This window comes from Trichosurus vulpecula, chromosome 5 (assembly GCF_011100635.1).
Source record: "Trichosurus vulpecula isolate mTriVul1 chromosome 5, mTriVul1.pri, whole genome shotgun sequence".
In the NCBI taxonomy this organism is placed as follows: domain Eukaryota; kingdom Metazoa; phylum Chordata; class Mammalia; order Diprotodontia; family Phalangeridae; genus Trichosurus; species Trichosurus vulpecula.
Window position 1 is genome coordinate 147,043,326 of NC_050577.1, and position 27,258 is coordinate 147,070,583.

The following is a 27,258-nucleotide window of genomic DNA, read 5'->3' on the forward strand; positions in this document are numbered from 1 at the left end:
CTAGGATCAAATAAAAGCTCCCTCCAACTTGGGTATCTAGCTTTATCCTACATTACTGCCTATCATGCATTCAGGCAAACCAGACCTTTAGCATTCCATCTTCATTTCTGCGCCTTTGATAGACTGTCCTCTACGCCTACAATGCGCTTCTTCCTCACCTCTGTCTCTCAGACTCCCTAGTTTCCTTCAAAGATGACCTCTTACAAAGGTCCTCCCTGATCTCTCCAGCTTCTAGTCTCTGCCACACCCCTCATTGCCAATAGATTTATATACATTTATCTCTTCCATGTATGCTCTTTGAGGACAGGGACTGTTTCATTTTTGTGTTTCTATATTTCCAGTACCTAGTACAATGCCTGGCACAAAATAAGTTTCTAATAAATGCTTGTTTACTGACTAAGTAATAACTGTGGACTTTACTTCGCATTGGGTTCCTTGGGCTGTTAGATATTACTGCTGACTACAATAATGCTGACTGATGACTGGGCCATAATTTAGGGTTGGGGTAGAGTAAAAGATACGGTTCTGCCACAAATTCAAGAAGAACTGAATGCCACCCTCTTTATCATAAGCCTAGGCAATGTGTTAATGTGTCAAAATACAAAGAGCATACAATTTACAAACACTAGATTTGTGAAGACTGGAAGATGAATTGGGTAGTTTGGGGAGTGGAGGACAGGGAGGGAGGGAGTCTTTACCTTGGGAGCTCTGCCCCTGCACTTGTGAGGACATCTGAACTTTGTTTCCCATTTGAAAATACCTGAGAAATGGTCACTCCAGATAATAAGTTTCTCTCATGAACATGTAGAGCTATAAGGTTCCTGATACCTAAAAGTATCTGCCCCCTTTGATTTCTGCTGAAACTCCAACAATTGAGATATTATGGCTATAATGATCAAGCCTGACCCCAGAGAAGGGTTGAAATAAGGTACTAATATCCAAGAAGCAGAGGCCCAGGACTGTGAAATACTATATATGACAGATATGTTGGCAAGTTTTTTACTTAATTTTTTATTCTGAATTTTAACACCACCACAAAAGAAGCATTTTCAAATACAAGTGGAACAGAAAAAGGAAATTAGATGTAAAACCACAAATCTCGATTATGTACAGCTTGCTTTTAAAAAAGTATATAATGAATTCAACATGTTACCTTCATAACTGTCCTGTTTGTATTTTCTTATGGAATTCCTTTTTTTTTTAAACTCAGCTTTCTTTCTCAGTTTGAACTCTCCGTAACCACTACCCACCTCTACTACCCAAAGAGAAGGCAAGAAAAACGAAACTCATTACAAATATGTATAGGTGGTGCAGTAGATAAAGTGCAAGGCCTGGAGTCAGGAGGACCTGAGTTCAATTCTGGCCTCAGACACTTACTAGCTGTGTGACCCTGGGTAAGTCACTTAATCCTGTTTGCCTCAGTTGCTCATTTATAAAATTAACTAGAGAAGGAAATGGCAAACTACTTCAGTATCTCTGCCAAGAAAACCCCAAATGGGATCTCTACCCTGACAATTTTATATAACATTTATTGGAATATTGAACAAAGAAAAGACCATGATATGGGAAAATAGAGATTGGAGGTCAATATTGTAGTTCAATAGTAATTTGATTTCTACTAAAGCTACTAAACTCTAGGGTTCCTTCTTTTTTAATATCCTTTTTTATTTTATAATTAAGATTTTTTATTTTTAGTTTACAATGCTCAGTTCCACATAATTTTAAGTTTCAGATTTTCTTCACCACCCCCACCCTGCTCCCTCCCCAAGACGGCATGGAATCCAATATATCTTCTACATATAACTTCTCATTGAACTTATTTACACAATAGTCAAGTTGTAAAGAAGAATTATGACCAAAGGAATGAATCAGGAAAAAGAAGAAACAAAACCAAAAAAATCAAAAACAAACAAAAGAGAAAAAAAGGGAAAAAATGGAGAGCAAACAGTGTGCCTCAATCTGCATTAATACTTCATAGTTTTTCTCTGGATGTAGATAGCTCTCTCCATCATGAGTTCTTTGGATTTGTCTTTGCACCCTGTATTGCTGAGAAGAGCGAAGTCTATCAGGGTTAGTCATCACGGAATCCATCTATCTGTGGTTGTGTATAATGTTCTCCTGGTTCTGCTCCGCTCACTCAGTGTGATATCATGTAGGTTTTTCCATGTTATTAAGAAGTGGCATCATCCCCATTTCTTATCGCACAATAGTGTTCCATTACCTTCATATACCACAACTTGTTCAGCCATTCTCCAATTGATGGGCATCCCTTTGATTTCCAATTCTTTGCTACTACAAAAAGAGGCGCTATAAATATTTTCGTACACATGGGTCCTTTTCTCACTCGTGTGATCTCTTTGGGATACAACTCTAGGGTTCCTTTTTTGACAACTCCCATAATGGATTGAAAGGACTTCCTCCAAGTGAGCAATATATTAGACTTTTCTGGATGTATTAATCTTTATATTATATATTATACATATTATATATAATATATATTTCTCTTCTATCCTTGCCCATTGATCATATTTCAGAAACCTAATTTAATAAAAATGCTTCTCTGCTGCAGCTTCTCTATTTCCATTAGCTGCAAGAGATGCTTCCATTTCCTCCTTTTTCTTTCCCTTTCTCCTCTTTTTTCTCTTCATCCTCTTTTAAAAATCTTCCACTCCTCCTTTCTCTCCTCCTCCTTTTTCTCCCTCTTCTTCCTTTTCATCTTCATCCTCCTCTTCTCTGAATATACTGATTTTGTAGGGGTAGATAGTTATAAGACGGAGACTTGATGGAGAGATTTACTTAAATATTGGAGCACCTGGCTGAGATCAGATACCTAGAGTTTATTCCTATTCTACTTCTGATATATTGTGTGTACTGTGACCTCAGGCAAATCAATTGACCTTTCTGTAGCTTAATCTACTCATTCCAGACTGTAACCAAATTGACTTTGGCCCCAGGGTCTTCTAGTGACAAAAAAATGAAAAATTGTCTAACAATACTCGTCTCCCACTATTACCTTTCTTCTTTAGCGCTTTAGGGGGTTTATGCCTGTACTTGCTCCCTGCTTTTTGACTCTGCCTTTTCTTCCTAACAATTCAGTTCATGCCAGCTCAAGTTATTTCTTTCTTGCAAATAAACACATCATCTTTAGCTCCTTTCCTTTTTCTCCTCTCTCTTCCAACTCTTGCCCAGTTGCCTGAGGAAAAAAATCATTTTCCCCCTCTATTCCATACGCAAGCCAAAAACTCAAGGCTCATTTGTGAGCTTTGATCATAGATGATAAACATAAGAGAAATGTCAGTAATATGCTTGTATACAGAAAAGGAACCACTGTAAGTTTTGATGTGGAATCATGCATAATTTTTTTTTTAAAAAAAATGTCATCAACCTGTAAAGCCCTTGAAATTGATCCTTCAGAATCTCCACAAAAGTCTCAGCTTTTCTCCTTCTCTGAGTTAAATCTACTGATTCTCCAGTGGTGATTTATTAAAAACAATTATGTTTTACTTAGTTTTATCATTTTTGTTTTGTTTAATAAATAGCATTATAATGTTTTAGTTTGCTCCTATTCTTACTTCCAAATGTACGGTATTTCAATTACGCCACGACTTATTACAGATTAAATCAACTTTCATAGGCTAGCCTGGAAATAAAAATATAATCCATAGTATTTTTAATGGGAAAAATTATTCCAAATTGCTAACAATTGTCTTACAAATGAACTTTTGAAATGCCAACAGTGGATAAGTTGGAGGGCTTTGAGTAAACAGTTTACAAAGGTGAAATACACTCTAACTGTTCTGTCAGCTTCTTTCTGATCTAAAATCTGCTCCCAGCTTTCGAGACAAGCACAGACACATTCAGTTAAAACCTGACTTATCTTATGCTTATCTTTCTCAAGAACCTCTTAATAGGGTTCTCATCTAGGTGAGCATGCCAATTAGCCTGCTTCAATTCTATTTCTATGCCATTCTAGTTAAATTCATAGGAATTTACCTGGTTGTTTTTTTTTTTGTCATCGCCGCTGTTTTGCCATTCAATTGAGAGAGAACGATGGATAGAAGGCAAGCCTTCAAGCTAGGAAAATCAGAACTGAAGTCCTCCCTCTGTGGTACCTGTTTGGCAGAGTGCTGAAATGCTGGGCCTGGAGGGAGGAGTACTTGAGTTCAAATCTAGCCTCAGATACCTCCTAGCTGTGTGATCCTGGGTGAGTAATTTAACCTCTATTTGTTCAGTTTCCTCAACCGTAAAATGAATATAATAACAGCGCCTACCTTGCAGGGTTGTTGTGAGGATCAAATTTTGTTGTATTAGTTGTTCTGTCATATCTCACTCTTTGTGACCCCATGGATCATACCATGGTCCTTCCATCCTCCATTAACTCTTGAAGTATGTCCAGGCTCATGTTTATGGTTTCCATGACACTATATATTCATCTTATCCTCTGCTGTCCCCCTTTCCCTTTGCATTAAATCTTTCCCAACATCAGGCTCTTTTCCAATGAGTCCCATATTCTCAGTATGTGGCCAAAGTATTTAAGCTTTGGCTTTAGTATTTGACCTTCCAGTGAATAGACTGAGTATCTCCTTGCTGTCCAAAGGACTCTCAAGTCTTCTCCAGTACCACAATTTGAAGGTGTGCATTCTGTGATGCTCAGCTTTCCTTATAGTCCAACTCTCACAGCCATACATCACTACTGGAAAAACCATAGCTTTGACTATATGAACCTTTGTCAGCAGGGTGATGTCTCTGCTTTTTAGTATGCTGTCCAGATTTGCTATAGCTTTCCTCCCAAGGAGCCCAAGAATACAAAATCTGACACTGCTTTCCTTTCTTCTCCTTCTATTTGCCAGGAAGTGATGGGACCAGTTGCTAAGATCTTAGGTTTTTGGTTTTGTTTTTTTTGTTTTTTTTTTTTTTGCTGTAAAGCTTCAAGATAGCTTTTATACTCCCCTCTTTTACCCTCATCAGGAGGGCTTCTTAATTCTTCTTCACTTTCTGCCATCTGAGTTGTGCCATCTGCATCATCTGAGATTCCTGATATTTCTCCTGGCAACCTTAACTTAATTCCAGCTTTTGATTCATCCAGCCTGACATTTCACATGATGTACTCTTCATATAAGTTAAATAAATAAGATGACATTATACAGCCTGGTCATATTCCTTTTCCAATCTTAAACCAATCAGCTGTTTCATGTTCTATTCTAATTATTGCTTCTTGGTCCACATGCAGGTTCCTCAAGAGATAAGTGAAATATGATCTGGTACTCCCATCTCTTTGAGGACTTGCCACATTTTGTTGTGATCCACACAGTCAAAGGCTTTAGTGTAGTCAATGAAGCAGAAGTAGATGTTTTTCTGGAACTCCCTTGCTTTCTCCATAATCCAGTGAATTTTGGCAATTTGGTCTAGTTTCTCTGCCTCATTGAAAACCAACCTATTCTTCTGGTAATTCTCAGTTCACATATTGCTGAAGTCTAGCTTACAGAATTTTAAGCATAACCTTGCTGTTGTGTGAAATGAGCACAATTGTTCAGTAATTTGAACTTTTGTCTTTCTTTAGAATTGGAATGTCAACTGATCTTTTCCAATTCAGTGGCCACTGTTGAGTTTTCCAAATTTGCTGGCATATTAAGTATAGCACTTTAACAGCATCATCTTTCAGAATTGTAAATAGTTCAGCTGAAATTCCATCACCTCCATTAGCCTTATTATCAGCAATGCTTCAAGACCCAGTTAACTTCATTCTCCAGGCTGTCTGACTCTCAATCAGTAACTACACCATCATGCTTAACAATGATATTAAGATCTTTCTTGTATAGTTCTTTTGAGCTAATATTTTTGAGATATTAAAAAGTGCTTAGCACAATACCTGTCATATAATACTTATTTGTTTCTCTTCCTCCCCGCCCTCATACTGTCTCTGGAAAAATCATTTAACTTCATAGTGCTCTGGGGAACACTAAGAGTATAAGTTACAGATAAGGTTCCTTCTTGCATTGGCAAAGAATATTTCCTCATCTGAGAGTTCTCTGTATCTCTTAAATCACAAATGCAGTCTTACCGGTTAACTCCTTCACATTCACATAGGTACCTTCATAAGAGATACATTTAAGAAGCTCATAAATTGGGGAAATGCCTTGTTTTTAAGTATATACAATATTTATAAAGTTGACATTTATAATTGCATTTTTCGCTGTCAAATTAGTGTAAGCATTATCAGTTTAATCAGAAAATATAATCAGCTTAGTTTTCTTCCATTCAGACATTGCCTTTTCTTTGAATAGATTCTCATTCTTCAAAAGGATCTAACTCTAGTCTCTATCGAGGGAAATGAATTGGAGTGGGCGTGGTGAAAGGAGGTAGCTCCATCTCCTTTGCCCCATTTCAAATATGGGGAGAAAATGGATTTTCTGCATGACAGAATAAAAAGTTCTTTAAAATTTATTATTGTTTTTGCTGACAGACATCATAATAAAGGAAGGAATACTGACCACACAAGTGGAAGGCAATCATCTTGCCTTTCCTTTCTTGATTTTTTATTTTCCTCAACTTTATTCACATGCCAATTAATAGGAACTTGAAAGTAAGGTATGCTTTTTTCTACATGTTTTTTAAAATTTTTGTTTTAGACTCAAACACCAGGACTTAAATACAGAATAAAGAAAAGAAACAAAAACATATCATAAACTTAAATATTGGAACTTAAATACAAAGTAAGAAAGGGAGAAAGCATGTAATGTACATAGCAGAACATAAGAGAGGATTCAAAATATGTAACAAGTTTTCATTTCAAGAAAGTCTCTATAATAAATACTACATGTTGTGTTGAGAGCTGTCCATCTTTTCTTTGCTTCCTTGTAAGTTGTCTTTTGTTCTCTGCTGTTCACTTTTTACTTTGTTCATCCCCCCTCCCCAGGATACAATTAAGTGTGGTTATATTTCTCCATAGCTATAGATATACACATACGTACATATATAGATATATACTTTTCCAAAGAAATTCTACACCTGATCTTTGTTTTTATGTTTGTGCATATCTCTTGTTTCCTATCTCTCCTGCCTCCTCTACTTTACTTCAACCCACTACCTTCCCCTCCTATTACTTGTCTACCCTCTCCAAAGATCCCTCCCCTAACTTCCCATTCCCATAAATCTAAACACTCTTCTATAGTCCCCTATAACCTATTTCTTGACCCTCCCCTCTAAAGATCCCTCCCTTGTCCTCTCCCCCTCCCTATCCCCTTACAGTTTTATTTCTTCTGAATTTAGAAGACTGTTATACTCTTTTGAATAGATATGTCTTGTTCCCTCTTGAGGTGTGCTTTTTACCATCAGCTTCCTCACAAAAGCTATAGGTATGTTTGTTTTTCCAAAACTGATTTTGGTTGAGGGGAAGAGACACAAAATACCGACCAGGAATTAAATGGAGCTACAAAGACTTCTCTAACCTTATATCAGTTAGGTGCCTGGAACTATGAACTCTGCATTGCCAAAGTCAGTAAAGAGAATAGACAATCTTACCCTAGAGGCATTCTAGTAGGCTTTAGATAACTGCCATAAGCTGTATGTTGTGACTCATAGCTTCAGTTACAAACAAGGTAGTTATCAATTTACCCTTTACAGGGAGAGGCTTTCTAGCCCCAACATCTTAGCAAATGGAATCTGGATACAGCATAACTCTCAGTAGAGATATAATATCAATCACAAAGTCAGGATTTTACTCAGAAGCAGAACATCCAGCAGAGGTGAAGAACCTGACACCCAATAGGGGCATAGATACATAGAAGTATGATAACATTAGAGTACATCAGTAGCCTTGCACTGTTGGAAGTGTAAGTTGCCTGGCCATACACATGTCCTAGGTACCTGTGTCCCTCTAGCCAAGTAAGTCCCTGAAGTTTGCCCTTTCCTGAATATCCCCTGACCATACATGGTCCCTATGGGTATATTCTCCATGTATGTTTCCTAATCAGTGTGCTTTCTATGTGTGCGTGTGTGTGTTATATTCCACCTGGTAATATTTTATCCTGTGAGATAGTGATTCCGTTGTTTGAATGGAAGGAATTTTTTTGTCCTTTTCTTGTGCTATTTGATTCTTATTTGTTTTGGAGTAACATATTCATTCATAGGAAATCACAGATAAGCAAGGCAGTTTTAACAGTAGCATGTAGAATTTATTATATATTTTTAAAACTGTTTCTTTCCACATGCATTTATCATCTTTCTATCATTTCAAATCCTTCCTCAGATACTCACTAGTTGCATGACTCTGGTCAAGTTTTTTAACCCTGCTTGCCTCAGTTTCCTCATCTGTAAAATGAGTTGGAGAAGGAAATGACAAATCACTCCAGTATCTTTGCCAAGAAAACCCCAAATGGGGTCATGAAAAGCCAGACAGGACTGAAAACAATTGTGTAACAAATCCCACTTCCCCCCTCCAATTAAAGAATAAATATAAAAAATGAAACCCTCATAAAATGTGCATAGTCCAGCACAACACATTCCCATGTTGGTTATGTCCAAAAATGTATGTCTCATTCTGCATTTTAAATTCATCTCATCTCTGGCAGGTGGGCAGCATGCTTCATTTTCACCTTCCTGGCATCATAGTTTATCAATTCATTGATCAGAGTTCTAAAGACAAAGTTCTTTTTATTTCTCTTTTATTGCAAAAAATACTTCATCTTAGTTCTGCTCATTTCACCCTGTGTTAGTTCTTGCAATTCTTTCCAGGTTTCTCTGAAACCATTTTCTTCATCATTTTTTATCATTCAATAGGTACTTCATTGTATTCATATACCATAATTTGTTTGGCCATTCCACAATAGGTATACATACATCTGCTTAGTGTATAGATTTTGGCCACTGTGAAAAGGACAGTTATACATTATCATATATTTTATAGCAAACAGTATAAAATAGATTCATAGTTGCATATAGAATCCTCTTTTGTGTTCTGCTCTGTGTATAGAAATGGTCTTTTTTGGTATTTAAGTTTAGATAAAAACAATTAACTCTCTCAGGTTCGGCAGGAACCTTCTGAAATCTTCCAAGAAGCTCAAAACCCGCAGGCAGATAGTTGTCACCTGAGACACAGCATAACGAAGGAAACAACCATTCCACAATCTCTTTCTTTTCCCAAATCAAAATCAAGAGAGTTGGAATATACTTAGTTGGAAAATCTAGCCAAGGGTTTGTTACCTATTGTTACCCCACCTTGTATTTCTCTTTCGCTATAGGGTAGGGCTCGCCCCAAGGTCAACCTGCAATATGCTGAGCAGAGAAAAGAAAAATGAAAACATCCCCTTCCTTTTCATTCTTGCTGATATTTCCTGATGATTGATGAGAAGAAAAAGCAGCAATCCTGACTTAAATTACCATGTGTAATTGACACATGGTAGAAATTAGAGGATGTTTAAGGGGGGAAAAGAGACAACAGAAGAATTTCATTTGAATTGCTGTATTTATTGTATTATACATTGCATTATATATCCTAAAGAACAATCATTTAATTAAAGTCTCCCATTTAAAAATTATATTTTGCATTGGCTACGAATGAGATCTTAGGAAACCTTTGTCATTAAAATTTTATATCATCCCAACTAGAGCATTAGGTTATGGCACATTGTCTTCTGTTCCTTTTGCAGTCTCTAATGGTTTCCAGCACACTGCACACTGTAAACATTTAACGATGGACACCACCTATTACACTACAGGGGACTCTGGGAACTACTTTGATTCCAAGGCAGCCAGGTGGCACAATGGATAAAATGCTGGACCCTGAGTCAGGAAGGCCTTAGTTCAAATCCAGCCTCATACTTATTAACTGCCTAGCTCTCATTAAGTTACTTGTCCTCAATCTGCTTCCTTTCCCTCACCTATAAAATGGGGACAATAATAGCATCTACATCCCTAGGTTGTTGTAAGGATCAAATGAGATAATAGTTGTAAATGTTCGTTATTATCATCATTAATATTACTGTTATTATACCCGGCAGTATAACTTTGATAAAATAATCCTAGACCTAGAAAGGACTAGAGAGGCCATAAATTCCAAGCTCTACCTAAATCATAAATTCATGAATTCCTGTCTTTTGGCTTTTTTTGTATTCCCAGAACCTCCACAGTGTCTCACATACAGTATGCACTTGAAAAATGTTTATTGACTGACTCTATAACATCTCCAACCAATGGTCATTTAACTTCCGTTGAAAAAGTTGTTTCTGCCCCTCACCACCATGATTGTCTCCTGTGAGACAGTTACACAGTATTACTGCTTATCTGCTTCCTATATAATATCTGGTGTTGTCATTCAGTTGTCTTTTTAATCATTTCCAATTCTTCATGACCCCTTTGGCATTTTATTTTGCAAAATATTTGCCATATTTCCTTCTCTGGCTCATTTTACAGTTGAAGAAACTGAGACACATAGGGTTAAGTGACTTGCCCAGGGACACACCACTAGTAAGTGTCTGAAGCCAGATTTGAAGTCAAGAAGACTCATCTGCCTGATTTCAGTCCTGGTACTCTATCCATTTCACCACCTAGCTGCCTATGTAATATCTACTTTAGCTCATTCAGCAGCTGGAACTAGGGAACTCTCTCTCTCTCTCTCTCTCTCTCTCTCTCTCTCTCTCTCTCTCTGTCCCTCTCTCTCCCTCTCTCTCTCTCTCTCTCTCTCTCTCTCTCTCTCTCTCTCTCTCTCTCTCTCTCTCTCTCTCTTTCTCATTAATTTACAGATGTCTTGATCAGAATTGACCTCAGAAAAATATGTGGTTCTAGATCAACATGTGATATAATCTAAAGTAAATGGTAGAAAAAAGTGAGTAATCATCACCTGCTGTCTGACTGACCAAATTGGGTGGATACAATGGAATATTATTGCACCATAAAAAATAACAACAATGAAGACTTATATGAATGGGCTGTCCCCCATGCAAATAATGCGCTCTCCCTCTCAGTCTCTTTCAGTCTCTCTCAGTCTCTCTCTCTCTGTCTCTGTCTCTCCCTCTCAGTCTCACTGTCTCTCTGTATCTCTCTGTATCTGTCTCTCTCTGTATCTCTCTGTATCTGTCTCTCTCTGTGTCTGTCTCTGTGTTCGTCTGTCTGTCTCTCCCCACCCCCACCTCTTCCTCTTAGAATCCTTTGTTTACTTCAAACTCAGCTCAAATATGACCCTTTTCCTAAAGCATTTCCTGATTCCCCTGTGTCCCAGTGCCTTCCTTCCCAAAATCACCTTGAATTTATTTAGTGCCTCTTCTACATCTACTTATTTTAGTACATGCTGTCTCATCCAATAGGAATGTAAACTCCCTGAAGTCAAGGACTATTTAAGTTTTCTCTTTGTATCCCTAGCAACTAGCAGTCACATAAAAAAGCCCTTAATAAATGTTGATTGGTTGGCTCTTAGACCACAGACACACACTCTTTTGCTTAGTAGTACTTAAAATCTATGGTAGGACATACCTTAGTTTATGATTCACTGCCACAGACTTTGAGAATTCAAAGTTACTTCCATGCTACAATAGGAAGTCATACTAGGGCATTGGGGGATCACAGGCATACATACATACATACATACATACATGCATACATAAAGGCATTAATGCATATATGATGGATAATAGAGAGAGGGGAAAGGAGGGGAAGGAAGGGGAGGGGACTGAAGGAGAGAGGAAGGGAAGAAAGGGGAGAGGAGGGGAGGGAAGGAAGAAATCTGTAAAAGTGTACATGCCTGAAATCCTCCATAGAGTTGGTTGGCCATATCTGCACATGAATGGCCAGGAATCAAGCTTGGCTAGTGGAGGAGACAGGGATCTGGCCCCCTACTTAGCTTACTCGGTGTCTTTTCTTTGCTCACTCATTTATATAAAAGAATGCAAGAGGCTTAGAATTCAAAAACTGGTTAACTGCATCACCAAACTAGATAATAGTTATTAGGAAAATAACTGTTGCCTACTTTGTGGTTTAACCTTCAGAGGCTGAAAATTATGAGATGTATAGAATGTTCATCGTAAGCTAAGATGAAGTCTCTTATAGAAGAGCTTACTTAAGCTCTTAGACAATTGCTTCTGGGACTCCTGGAAATTTAATACATGTGAAATCACAACGTTCCATGTTTAAGAAACATATAACATCACTGGGAGAATATTGGAGTTAAAATGTTAGGCGTTTGTGGCAATGAGCAGTTCAGGACAAGTGAAAGAAAGCACTGCACAATTCCCCAAAATGCAATCCAGCCCAATTAACACCTATAACTGCATACTAGTCACACTCCATCTTGAATAACTTTCTAAAATATAGATATAAATTTGGATGTACACACACAGACATGCATTTACGTACACTTTATCTATATATACAGATATATATGCACATAGACACATTCGTAGGTATGTATAAATGCATATTACATAAATTCATAGAAGTATATATATATATGTCTACATCTATATTTATATCTTAAATATATGACACCTATACCATATACATATATATTTATATTGAGATGTCCCCGAAGTTTTAGTGAAGTTTTAAGCTATTAAAGATTATAACTGCACTAAAACTTTTCAGGATGCCCTGTATGTGAATATATACATGTGCCTATATCTCTATTTATATCTATATCTATGTATCTACCACTTCCTCTCCCTCTTGTCTGTCAAGATAACATTAGAAACTGTCAAATGTCTAGCTGAACCTTTTTTCAGTGTTACATTTATTTCTCCCCTTGGAGCAATGCAATCCATCACTTTGCTTTGCCTGGGATTGAGAGTAATAATGGAGGTGTGAAATAAAAACATTTTCCATAGAAACCTTTGAAAGCTGAAAACACATTAAATCTATCTCATCCTACTTTTTCAAAAAATATAGTTAAGCTTCTTCTGAATTCCATTGCATTAAAATGGATTAGAGGAAATATAGTACTGGGGAAAACAGATTTGCTACATAAATAACAAAAGTAATAAATATTTTCCTGCTTTCCTTCAAAAAGGCTTACTACTTTCAATCTCACCTGAACATATGGAGGATGGGAAGAGCAAAGGAGATGTGTTTAGGACAAAACAGCTGTTGTATAAACTCAACACTAGGATTTTCTCAGTTTCCCCTCATGTAAAATAGGGATTAGAGGATTTCTGAGGTCTTTTCCAACTCTTGAATTTTATGGTTCTGTGATCTATTTTACTAAAATTTATTGATTTGTGGGAAATGAAAAGTTTTGAGAACCCCATCTTTTCTCTCCAGCACTTAAATACGTAAAAGTCAAGCCAAATAGAGAAAATGATTAGATGGTAAATCTCATTTTCTAATATGTTTTAGATATTTGAAAAAATAATTTAGCTACTCAACCATTTATTGTTTGGGGAATGGCTCTTATTATTATAAATTTGTCTCAGTAACCTACACATTTGAGAAATCAGACCTTTTTCAGAGAAACTTGCTATAAAACCTATTTCTCAGTTTCCCGCTTTCCTTGTAATGTGGGCTGCACACTTTTTTTGTGCGCAAATACTTTTTAATTAAATGTAATTAAAATCATCCATTTTACTTCCCATGACCATTTTTATATCTTGTGTGTTCATGAGCTCTTCCCTTATCCATAGATATGAGAAGTAATTTTTTGCACGTCCCCCTCATTGGCTTATATCACCATTTATGTGTAAATTGTGTGCCTATTTCAAGTTTATCTTGGTATATGCTGTGAGATGTTCATCTGTGCTTAATTTCTACCAGAGTGCTTTCCAGTTTTCCCAGCAGTTTTTTTTGAATAGCGAGTTCTTGCCCCCAAGAACTTGGATCTTTGAATATATCAAACACCAGGTTACTGTGGTTATTTACTTCTGCATATTGGGTATTTTATTGATCAATCACTATTTCTTATCCAAACCAAATTGTTTTGAAGATTACTGCTTTGTAGTATATGAGATCTGGTACTGCTTGGTTGCCTACCTTCACTTCTTTCCCATTGATTCTCTTAATATTCTTCACTTTTTTGTTTCTCTAGTGATTTTTTTTTAAAAAAATGTTTTTCTAGGGGCAGGGAGGTAGCACTGGCCCTGGTGTCAGGAGGACCTGAGTTCAAATCTGGCCTCAGATACTTGACACACTTACTAGCTGTGACCTTGGGCAAGTCACTTAACCACAATTGCTTTGTCTTCCCCTTTCCAAAAAGAAAAATTGTTTTTCTATCAACACAATAACAACTACATTATAAGAAAAAAAAACTTTCAAAGACTTTAGAACTCTGATTTATGCAATGATAATCATGCACAACACTCCTGCCAGAGAGATGATAGGACTTAAAATCCAGAAAGAGACATACATATTTGGATATGGACAATATAGGAATTGGTTTTGCTGTCTATGGGTTTTATTGTAAGAGGGTTTTTTTTTGTTTTTATTTGTTCATTTGGGAATAGTGGTATGGGATAGATAATCAATGTTTATATAAATAAATAGCAATGAATAAAAATTATTTTTCTAGCTCTATAAAAGAATTATTTGATTGTTTTGTATGGTACTGGATAAGTAAACTAATTTAGGTAGCATTATCATTTTTGTTATATTGGCTTGGCCTATTCATGAAAAATTGCTTTTTCTCCAACTGTTTAGATCAGTCTTTATTTGTGTGAAAGTATTTTGTAATTATGTTCAAATACTTCCTGAGTATGTCTTGTCAGATAGAAACCAAAATATTTTATACTGTCTGCAGTTATTTTAAATGGAATTTTTCTTTCTGTTTCTTCCTTCTGTGTTTTGTTGGTAACACATAGAATATTAATGATTTGTGCAGGTTTATTTTCTTTCCTGCAACTTTGCTAAGTTTGTTCATTGTTTCAACTAATTTTTTAGATGATTTTTTCAGGTCCTCTAAGTATACCATATCATTGGCAAAGAGTGATAGTTTTGTTTCCCCGTTGCCTATTCTTATTGTCTTTTTCTTGCCTTATTGATATTGCTAGAATTCCCAGTACGATATTGATTAATACTGGTGATAATGGAAATTCTTCCTTCACCTCTGATCTAAGAGGAAAGGGTTCTAGTTTATCTGCATTACAGATAATGCTTCTTTTTATTTTAGATAAATATTATTTATATTTTTAAGAATAGCTCCATTTATTCCTGTTTTCTAGTGTTTTTAATAGGATGGGATGTTGCATTTCGTCAAGAGATTTTTCTGCTTCTATTGACATAATCATATAATTTTTATTGTTTTGTTATTGATATAGTCAATTATGCTTGTAATTTTCTTTATTTGGAACTAGCCCCGAATTCCTGGCATAAATCCTACCTGGTTATAGTGTATGAACTTTGTGACATATTGCTGTAAATACACTTACTAGTGTTTTATTTGAAATTTTGACATGAATATTCATTAGAGAAGTTGGTTTATATTTTTCATTCTCTGTTTTTACTCTCACTGATTTAGATATCAAAACTGTATTTATGTCATAGAAGTAATTTGGTAGACTCCTTTACATATTTTTGAAAATGGTTCATTTGCTTTGGAATTAATTGTTCTTTAAATTTTTTGTTAGAATTTGCTTGTAAATCCATCTAATACTGGGTTTTTTTTCTTAGAGAGTTCATTTATGACTTGTTCAATTTCTTTTTCTAGAATAGGGTTATTTAAATATTCTATTTCCTTTTCTGTTAATGTGGGAAATTTATATTTTTGTAAATATTCTCCCATTTCATTTAGATTGTCAGTTTTATTGGCATATAATTAGATAAGGTAGTTCCTAATAATTGCTTTAATTTTTCTTCATTGGTTATATACTTTCCTTTTTTGTTTTTAAGGGTGCATTTAATATTTCTGCTTTTCTTCATTTGTGAGGATATTATGCTCTAATACATGCTCAATTTTTATGAAGGTGCCATATATTGCTGAGAAAAGATATGTTCCTTTTTATTCCCATTCAATATTTTCTATATGGTGATTACATCTATCTTTTCTAGAACTTTATTCATCTCCTTAACTTCTTTCTTATTTATTTTATGGTTGGATTTATCTAGATCTAAGAGGAGTAAATTGAGGTTGCCCACATGTATAGTTTTACTTTCTATTTCCTCCTATAATTTATTTAACTTTTCCTTCAAGAATTTGGGTGCTATCTGGTGCCTATATTTTTAGTGTTCACATTAATTCTTTGTCTCTGGTACCTTTTAGCAGAATTCCATTTCCCTGATTATCTCTTTTTAATTAGGTCTATTTTTGCTTTTGCTTTGTCTGAGATAATGATTGCTATTCATGCCTTTTATACTTCAACTGAGACATAATAAATTCTGCTTTAGCCTCATATTTTTAACTGTGTGTGTTTCTGTTTCAAGTGTGTTTCTTATAAACCAGAATTCAACAATGTGTTGTTGTATCCATTTTGGTATTTGATTCTGTTTTATCCTATTCACATTCACAATTAAGACTGATAACTGTGTATATCTGTCCATCCTATTCACTACTATTTATCCTTCTCTTTCTTTTTACCCTGTCCTCTCCTCAAAAGTTTGTTTTACTTCTGACCACTGCCTCCCTTAATCTGCCCTCCTGACTGTCTTTGTCTCTGACTCTCTCTCTCTCTCTCTCTCTCTCTCTCTCTCTCTCTCTCTCTCTCTCTCTCTCTCTCCCCCCCCCCCGTGTGTGTGTGTGTGTGTGTGTGTGTGTGTGTGTGTGTGTGAGAGAGAGAGAGAGAGAGAGAGAGAGAGAGAGAGAGAGAGAGAATAAGAGTGATTTTATTTTTCCCTCTTTGAAACAGTTGGGATAAGAGTAAAATTCAAGCATTGCCCACTCCCCTATTTTCCCTTTCATTGTAAAAATTCCTCTTTGCATGCTACTTTTACATGATATGATGTTTCTCATTCTTTTTTTACCTTTCCCCCTTCTCACAGTATATAACTCTTTCTCATCCTTCCATTTTTCTTGTTAGATTGCCCCAACATAATCATTTTTACACATGCCCTCTAAGCAGATTCCTTCTAACTGCCCTAATGATGATAAAGTTCATAGGGATTACATGTGTCATCTTCCCACTTGGGAATATAAACAATTTAACTTTGTTAAGTTCCTCTTAATTTCCCATTCATGTTTACTTTTTTACACTTCTCTCAAGTCTTGTGTTTGAATGTCAAATTTTCTATTTAGGTCTGGTCTTTTCATCAGGAATGCTTGGGAGTCTTCAATTTCATTAAATATCCATCTTTTTCCCTGAAGCCAGTTTTGCTGGCTACATTTTTCTTGGTTGCAATCCTAGCTCCTTTGCCTTCCGGAATATCATATCCCAACCTTTCCAATCCTTCAGAGTGGGAGCTGTTAAATTTTGTATGATCCTGACTGTGGCTCATGGCATTTTAATTATTTCTTTCTTTATGCTTGAATTATTTTCTCTTTGTCCCAGGAGCTCTGGCTTGGCTTTAATATTCCTGGGAGTTTTTTATTTGGGGATCTCTTTCATGAGGTGATTGGTGGCTTCTTTAAATTTATATTTTGCCCTCTGATCCTAGATATCTGGACAGCTTTCTTTTATAATTTCTTTAAATTTAATGTCTAGGTCCCCTTTTTGATCATGGTTCTTAAGTAGTCCAGCAATCCTTAAATTATCTTTCTTTGACCTATTTTTATAGGTCAGTTGTTTTTCCTATGAGAAATTTCATATTTCCTTCTACTTTTAAAAATTATTTTGACTTTGTTTAGTTGTTTCTTGATGTCTCACAAAGTCATTAGCTTCTACTTGACCAACTCTAATTTTTAAGGAATTATTTTCTTCAGTGAGGTTTTGTGTCTCTTTGACCATTTGGCTAATTCTGATTTTTAGGGAGTTATTTTCTTCACCAATTTTTGTGCCTCTTTTACCAAGCTGTTAATTCTTTTTTCATAATTTTCTTGCATTAATTTCATTTCTTTTGCCAATTTTTTCCTATTATTCATTTGATCTTTAAAATCATATTTAACTCTTATTTTCCTTTACCTCTTCTAGAAATTCTTTTTGGGCTTGTGTCCACTCTCCAGTTTTCTCTGATTTTTTGCTTGTAGCTGTTTTTAGGTCTTCTCAGTTTGTGTCTTGAACTTCTTTGTCACTACAGTAGTTGTTTGGTAAGGTTTCCTTTCTTTCTTTCTTTCTGCTGATTTTTCCAACCTGTTTCTTAACTTTGGACTTTATGTTAGATTTGGTCTCTACTTACCTCTGAGATGGGGAGGGTTATCACTGTTCCAAGGTTCAGGCTTTTATGCTGTTTTTATTGCTACATTAGGGTATCTATAAGTTTTTGGTTCTTCCAAAGTGGTATGATTAGGGAAGAGGTGTGGTCACTGTGCTCCTTGTCTGCACTCTGGTCCTGATCCAGGTAGGGCCCCTGTTTCCTAGTAACTACAACTCCTCTCTGACCTAAAACTGTAACCTGTAACTGGGTAATGGTATCTGGTCCTACACTCAGTGCTAGCACAGAGGTTCCCTTTATTCTCTTTCTGACAAGGTATTCAATTCTCTCATGGTCTCTGAGCACTGACTGTTTCTGATATTGCCACAGTTGTCTTCAAGGCCCACAGCTGGTTTTGCTTCACCATGCCATGTTCCCAGTCAGACCTTTCCCCAGTTTCTGCAGACCTTTCTCTGTTCTCCTAAGCTATTCTGGGCTAGAAAAATGACTTGCTATGATTTTTATTGGTTACGGTGCTTAGTATTAGATTTCATGTGCTTTTAAAAATTATTGAGAGGGAAATGTTGTGAGAGCTCAGCAAACAGTGCTTTAATCCACCATGTTGGTTCTACCCACAGTCTTCAAGTTTTTCGAAAGATATCATGGTGAAGTGGGATTGATTACACTCATTTTGCTTAGTTCTAGAGGAAAGAGTGAGAAACAATAGGTAAAAGTTGCAAAGGGACAAATTTAGGCTTCATGTAAGGAAAATCTTCCTAACTTTTAGAAGTATTCAAAAGTGGAATGGGTTGCTACCCAAAATAGTGTATTTCCCCTCATTGGAAGTCATCATGCAAAGGCTGAGTGACCTCTTTTCAAGTATGTCAAGTCCAATCAAGTTAAGTCAATAAAAATTTACTAAGTGCTTACTAAATCCCAGGCATAAACACTGAGCAAATAAATAGAAACCAAATGACCGTCTCTGCCCTCAAGGAGCTTATATTTTAATTCAGGAGACAAAATATCAAAAGACCTCAAAAGGAACTGGTGGGGGCTAGGGATTGTAAGGAGATGATAGAGAAAGAAGTCCGAAGAGTGGAACCCAGAGAAGAATGAAGGACTGAATGAAGCTTATCATGGAAAGGATTCTTTTTCAGACATGATTTGGATCAGGTGGCTGCTTAATACCCTTCCAAATCTGAGATTCTTTAATTCTTTGAATCTATGATTTAGTGACCTCCTTCCAGGTCGTTGACAGCAATACATTGAGCACTACTTTTTATTTTTGTCATTCACCAAGTTCCAAATGTATTTAACTGTGCCATCGTCTAGACCTTATATGTAAATATTTTCCACAAGGATGTTCTGAGAGAGTTTGTGAAACATCTTCTTAAAATCCAAGTATACTGCCTATAGCATTCTCCTAATCTATTAGTCCAGTGCAGCACAGTGGAAAAATACCTGAAATTTTAAGTAGAAGACTGCTTTCAAATTCTTGCTCTACCTCTTACTAGCTGTGTCATTGTAAGCAACAGGCTTAAGTTCTTAAGTGCTCATTTCCCTTGTATTTAAAATGAGAAATAAAGAATTTGAACAAGACAATCTCTAAGGTCAACTTTGAATTTTGAAATTTTGTGATTCTCAGTCACCCTCTTCTAGTAGGCATGTATGTATGTGAATGTGTGTGTGCATGCATGCAAATGTGTGTGTATATGCATGCATACATGCATGTGTGTTAGGTTACTGTGCTGGTGACCAGTAAGTAGTAATTCCTGTTCCCCCTCCCTTATTCTCATGTGTGTGATGCCACTCTTTCCCAGCTCTTTCCTCTGACCTCCTTTGTATGTGTCTTTTTCTTTTAGTCAGTCCCTTGTCTCTACCCCTTGGGGAAAAGAGTGTTCCCTTTGAAACTATAAGAAAGGGGAAATCTATGAGTCAATCATCTCAGAAAGGCTAATACCCAGCTCCCTCAAAACCTTTCCCAGATAGAAATTGCAAGGCTTGTATTATGTCTAGACACTGGGCTTGGATTCTCTCTCTCTCTCTCTCTCTCTCTCTCTCTCTCTCTCTCTCTCTCTCTCTCTCATTCTGGGAAATTTTGAAGATGTGAATCAATAAAGTATCTCCTCTATGTAGCTTCAAGTTTCCTTTGTACCAGTAAAGTACCAGTATTTATAAAAATCTATCTCCCTACTATGTTACTTTACTATTTGTTCCTATTGATTGTGCAAAGACACACAGAGAGATCAGCAGTTCAGTGGTTAACCACTTTATCTGAAAGAAACCACAAAACAGAAAGTAAAACCGTTAAGAAATTGGGATCAGGAAATGAGTTCATTTCTTTCCTGAGAGAATGAGAGCAGGAGTGAAGCAAAGGATTGCTGAGCACAGATCCACCAGTTCTGTTCTTATCAGCATGAATGGCTCTAGGCATTATGTATCTATTCTACATCACTACCTGAGAGTTTGGCTATATAGTGTTTTCTCTTTATCATTTCAACTTTTATTCCCTCGTCAATTCAATGCGGATGGCAGTAGTTACAATAGTATTGGGGAATGTGGAGTGGTACCGCAGCAGTCATGTAGCTAGGATTCCCAGGCTGAGCACCGCTTACTCTCTCCCCTTTTATCTCACATAGTTGCCCAATCTAACATAGTTGCCCCCAAATTTCTTCTTCACTCTACCTCTACTCTCTCTGATTTTGCTCCTTTCTCAAGACTTCTCTTCTTCCCTTCCCTAAAATAGAATAGAGGCTAATCTTTCAGTCAAAGTTATGCACCTAACCAGAGGCATAAGTAGATAAACACTGGGAAATTTCCCACCCACCGGCAGGGAGCTGGTCCCCAATTGTTTTGCTTTCAGAACAAAGGGAATTAGGTTAGTCTGCTATAACCTGCTTTTTATGAATACATATTGCTTGGTGCATAGTATTTCCATTTATAAATACTAACAAGCTATCCTTTTATTTGTTAAAAAAAGATTTATTGAAGTCTTTTGTATCTCTATCACAGTCATTTTCAGATATCAAGCCAGTTAAACAAAATGAACAGATATACCAACTGCATCTGATCATTTCAACAATATTCCATATTGATATTCCCCACCTAGACATCAATTAGAAAAAGCTGTATTTCCTAATCAGATTTCTGAGTCAAACCATGATCATTTTAATTATATAGTATAACTATATAGATACAGACGCTTATAAGGACGTATATACACATATATGTATGTATAAATTTCTTGGTTCTTCGAAACTATACATTAGTTAATATATCCTATTATTCATCATTCCCTACTATGCAGTAATGTTATTCTATTATATTCACATGTGAGAATTTGTTTAGCAATTCCGCAATTCATGGGAAGCTACTTTGTTTCCCAGTCTTTGCTACTATAATCAATCAGTCAGTGAACAAGCATTTGCTGAGCACCTACAACGTGTCAAGCATGGGGATAGAAAGGAAAAAATGAGACAATTTTGAGGGCCAGGGCACTAACATTCTGTTGAAGAGACACAAAACATGTTCCTTTAAATATTTTGTTACATGGTACCTTTCTTTCCATTTTCTACCTCCTTGACTGGCAACGAAATCTGTAGGTGAAAGAGTATTGACATTTTAGTCACTTAAGACCCTAAGTTGTTTTCCACAATGTTTGGACCATGTCGCAGCTCCAACAGCAGTTATTGGCAGACTTGTCTTTCTACAACCCCTCCAGCGTTGAAGATCCTGGACTTTTTTTTTCATTTCTCTGATGTGCTAGATGTGAGGTAAAACTTCATTCGCTGTAATTTGCGTCACTCTCTTTCTTAGTTATGCAGAGTCATATTTCACATGTTAGTTAATAGTTTGCAAATTCTCAAGAACAGCTGGTCCATATCCTCTAAAAACTTAATTGTTGGAAGATTGCTCTCAGCCTTACATATTTGTGTTAATTCCATATCTATCTCTGATATCATAATTTTATGCATTTTCCCCTAGTTGACTACTATAATCCTTTAAAAATTATTTACCCTTTCCCTGACCAGTCCTATAATCTTTTTAATCCAAGGTAGCAAAGTGGCAAAGTGGATTGAGTACTGGGTCCAGAGGCAAGAAGATTTGAGTTCAATTCCAGCTTTAGACACCTATTAGCTATGTGACTCTATGTGTACTTTGGACTTATATATGCAGACTGGGTTCAGTCTTGGGGAGGGCTAACCCCAAAGGAGAGAGGTAGTGCTCCTACTTTTTCCCTTTGGATCATTTGGCACTCTGTGTCCCCATCCTATAATTCCTGGGAGAATTATATAAAGCTTAAGTTTAGCTCATATCAAAAGTCTTTCCAAAATAGAATAGGAAGCTGCATTGAGTAAAAGGAAGATAAGATAATTACTTGTTTCCATCACTACAAATGATAAAAGATATGACACTGGAAGAGAAGCCCCTCAGGTCAGAAGGTCCAACCTGCTACTGGGAAAGAGCAGAGGACAACTATGAGCAGCTTCAGTCCTAATGAAGTGACTGTGCCAAAGTCAAAAGGAAGCTCAGCTGTGGATGCATTTGGTGATGAAAGAAAAGTCAGATGCTACAAATATCACTATTTTATGGGAACTTGGAATGTAAGATCTATGGATCAAGGTATATGGATGTAGTAAAAAAAAAAAGGAGTTGGAAAGATTAAATATCAACATCTTGGGTATCAGTGAACACAAATGGATGGGAATGAGTGAATTTAATTCAGGTGATCATTACATATATACTACAGTGAGCAAAAATCCCTTAGAAATGGAGTAGCCCTAATAGTCAACAAACAGGTTAAAAAAGTAGTATTGGGGCATAATCTCAAAAATTACAGAAAAATACCTGTTTAAATCCAAGACACACCATTGAACATTATAGTAATACAAGTCTATGCTCCAACCATTGATGCTGAAGAGACCAAAGTTGATCAGTTTTATGAAAATCTACAGCATCTTCTAGAAATAACACATACACTCACAGATGTCACATTCATCATAGGGGATTGGAATGCTAAAGTAGGAAATCAAAAGATAATTTGAATAACAGGCAAGTTTGGCCTTGGAGTGCAAAATGAAGCAGGGCAGAGACTAATTGAGTTTTTTAAAGATAACTCACTCGTCATAGCAAACACTCTTTTTCAACAACCCAAAAGGCATGGCCATCACTGATGGTCAATAACGAAATCAGATTGATTATATACTTTGCAGCCAATTGAAAGGAAGCTCTATACAATCAGATAAGATAAGACCTGGAGCTGACTATGGCTCAAATCATGAACTTCTTGCAATATTCAAACTTAATTTGAAGAAAGTAGGGAAAACCATCAGACAGTATAGGTACCCCCTCAATAACATCTCTCATGAATATGAAGTAGAAGTGACTAATAGATTCAAGAGATTAGATCTGGGAGAGAGAGTACCTGAAGAACCATAGACAGAGGTTTGCAGTATTGTACAGGAGGCAACAACAAAAAATTTCCCAAGGAAAAAGAAGAGCAAGAAAGCAAAATGGCTGTCTGATGAGACTTTATTTTCCTGAAGAGGAAAGAAGGAAAGGGAAAGGAAAAAGGGAAAGATATACCCAACTGAATGCAGATTTCCAGAGAATAGCAAGGAGAGATAAGATTTTCTTAAATGAACAATACAAAGAAATAGAAGAAAATAATAGAGCAGGGAAGACAAGAGATCTCTTGAAGAAGTGAAAGTTTCATGCAAAAAAAAATTGTCATGATAAAAAGCAAAAATAGCAGGGACTTAGCAGAAGTAGAAGAGCTCAAGAAGAGGTGGCAAGAATGTGCAGGAGAACTACAGAAGAGAGATCTTGACATCATCAATAACCACAGTGGTACAGTTACTGATGTTGAGCCAGACATCCTGGAGAATGAAGTCAAGTGGGCCTTAGGAAGCATTGCTAACAATAAGGCTGGTGGAGGTAATGGAATCACAGCTGAGCTGTTTAAAATCCTGAAAGGTGATACTGCTAAAGTGCTGCACTCCATATGCCAGCAAATTTGGAAAACTCAATAGTTGCCACTGAATTGGAAAAGATCAGTTTATGACCAAATCCTAAAGAAGGGCAATGCCAAGGAATATTCAAATTACTGAACAATTGCACTCATTTCACACAACAGCAAGATAAGTTATGCTTAAGGTTCTATAAACTAGGCTTCAGCAATATGTGAACGGAGAAGAGCAGATTGGTTTTCAAAGAGGCTGAGGAACTAGAGACCAAATTGCCAACTTTCACCAAATTATGAAGAAAGCAAGGGAGTTCCAGAAAAACATGTACTTCTGCTTCATTGACTACACTAAGGCCTTTGATGGTATAGATCACAACACAATGTGCTAGTCCTCAAAGAGATAAAAGTACCAAATCATCTTACTTGTCTCCCAAGGAATTTGTATGTGGGGCAAAAAGCAATAGAATTGAACGTGGAACAACTGATTTATTTAACATTGGAAAAGGGGTACAGCAAATATGTTGTCACCTTATTAATTTAACTTATATACAGAACGCATCATATGAAATGTCAGGCTAGATGAATCAAAAACTGGAATTAAGGTTGCCAGGAGAAATATCAACAATCTCAGATATTGAAATGATGCCACTCTAAAGGCAGAAAATTAAGAACAATTAAGATGCCATTTGATAAGGTGAAAAAGGAGAGTGTAAAAGCATAAAAAAACACCTAAGATCTTGGCGATTGGTCCTCTCACTTCCTGGCAAATAGAAAGAGAAGAAATAGAAGCAGTGTCAGATTTTATATTCTTGGGCTCAAAGGTCATTGCAGACAGCAATTGCTTTCATGAAATTAAAAGATACTGGATTCTTGGAAGGAAAGCTATGTCAAATTTGGATAGCATACTAAAAAGCAGCAATATCATCCTGCTGACAAAGGTCTATATCATCAAAGCTATTGTTTTTCCATTAACAGTGTATGGCTGTGAGAGTAGGACCATAAGGAAAGCTGAGCACCACAGAATCCATACTTTCAAATTGTGGTGTTGGAGAAAACTTTTGAGAGTCCCTTGGACAGAAGGAGATCAAATCAATCAATATTTAAGAAATTAACTCAGGCTGTTTACTGGAAGGTGAAACACTAAAGCTGAAACTTTGGCCATATAATGAGAAGATGGACTGATTGAGAAAGACCCTGATGGGAAAGACTGAAGGCAAAAGGAAAAGAGGATAGCAGAAGATGAAATAGATAGCAATGAACATGAGTTTAGATAGACTTCAGGAGACAGAGGAGTATAGACAGACCCAGAATGCTATGGTCCATGGGGTCACAACAATCAGTTGTTCCATATTCAGTTCTAACTGTTGCTTCATGACCCTACATATAGATTCCTCAGGAGACAAGTAAGGTGATCCAGTACTCTCATCTCTTTGGTGACTATCCACATTTTGTTGTGATCCACATAGTCAAGGGCTTTAGTCTAGTCAATGTAGCAGAAGTAGGTGTTCTTTTCCCCCTGGAACTCCTTTGCTTTCTCCATAATCCAATGAATATTAGCAGCTATGGTACAAATCAAAACGCATTGGTCCTAGAGTAATAGGACTTCATTTCAAATCCCAATATTGATGTTTTTTTTACCAGTGTGACCTTGAGAAACCAACTAATTTATCTGGGCCTTAGTTTCTTATCTATAAAATGAGGGGGATTGATCAAATGGCCTTTGAGGTACCTTCTAGCTCTGTATCTATAATCCTAACGTATCGATCCATCTATAAATCTGAATTATACTCTCCCACCAATGCACACAGTGTCCGTAGGAAAGAGTGGAAATAAACTTAGCAAGGTAAGCAAAAAGCAAACTTATGTGCCCAAGGCAACTCATGAGTCTAAAGTATTATTCTTGATGTCCTTAGAAACATTGGCACCAAAAGTCATGTGTTGAGCTAGGTAACTTCTCAGATGTCTGCTCACTTGAACCTCAATGTGGCTGAGCTCTAAGGTAGTATTATGCTCTTTTAGCAAAAAACAGTTCCCCTAAACCTAAGATCTGGAGAGCTATTCAAATCTGCTTGCTCGACTCTGAGAGGTTTTCCCCTCTCAAACCACAGATGGTAATGAGGAACAAGGCAGACAAACCCCAGAGTTATTGCCCCACTTGTAAATTCTGCATGGCATTAAAGGGCAAGGAAGACAAAACTCTCCTTAACCAGCTCAGTTTAGCAGTAGCAGATTATTTTTTTTTCCTCCTCCAATCAGCACCTGGCAGCAGAGTTTTTCCTCAAAATATCTTGGAGGTAGGGTGGTGCATAATACAAGTTCCAAGCTCTTCTATCTTCTTTCAGTTTGGCTGCTTTTCTATGCCCCATCCACTCAGCTGGATTCAGGTGAGCTTGTCTCTCTTCAGGCAGCAGTAGGGCAGTCTCCTTTCCTCCTCTATTTCTGTCCTTGGCTGCTTCTTACTGTGATCTGTGACTTCTTTATTAGAGTATATATTAGAGCGAGAAACTTAAACCTATATTTGTATCAAACATAGCACAAATAAGCAATATATGATTATTCCACATTCACCAAAATATTGTAGTTGTCAGTATTTTCTAGCTATCAGCATCCAAGTCCTCATAATAGTTAAATGTAAAATAGCTGCTTAGAAGCAAGACAGTGAATGCAAAAAAGGTAGGAAAGGAGTGGGGCTGGCAGTACCACATGTCAAATTATACTACAAATGGCAGTGATCATGAAAATTTTGTATTGTTTTTAAAATAGGGAGATTGATCAGTGAAACAGATTAGGTATACAACATATAGAAAAGCAAATGAACATAGCAGTGTAGTGTTTGCCAAACTCAAAGTTTCTGGAGCCAAGACTCACTATCTGAAAAAAGCTGCTAGGAAACCAAAAATCTGTCTGTCAGAAATTGAGTATAGCCCAATACTTTGCACTGCATCGCAACATAAAATTCAAATGGATATGACTTATACATTAAAGGTGACATCATAAGCAAAATAGAGGAACAAGGAAGAAATTGCCTCTCAGATCTATGGAAAGGAGAAGAGTCATGAATAAACAAAAAAAGAGAACATCATAGAAGATAAAATGAACAGTTCTGATAATATAAAATTTAAAAAGTTTTGTATAAACAAAACAAATGTAGCTAAAATTAG

The 27,258-nt window shown here is 36.5% G+C and overlaps 1 pseudogene; it reads left to right on the plus strand.

Moving 5' to 3' along the window:
- Positions 1-23,864: 23,864 nt before the first annotated feature.
- LOC118851086 lies at positions 23,865-24,486 on the plus strand (annotated as a pseudogene).
- Positions 24,487-27,258: the final 2,772 nt, after the last annotated feature.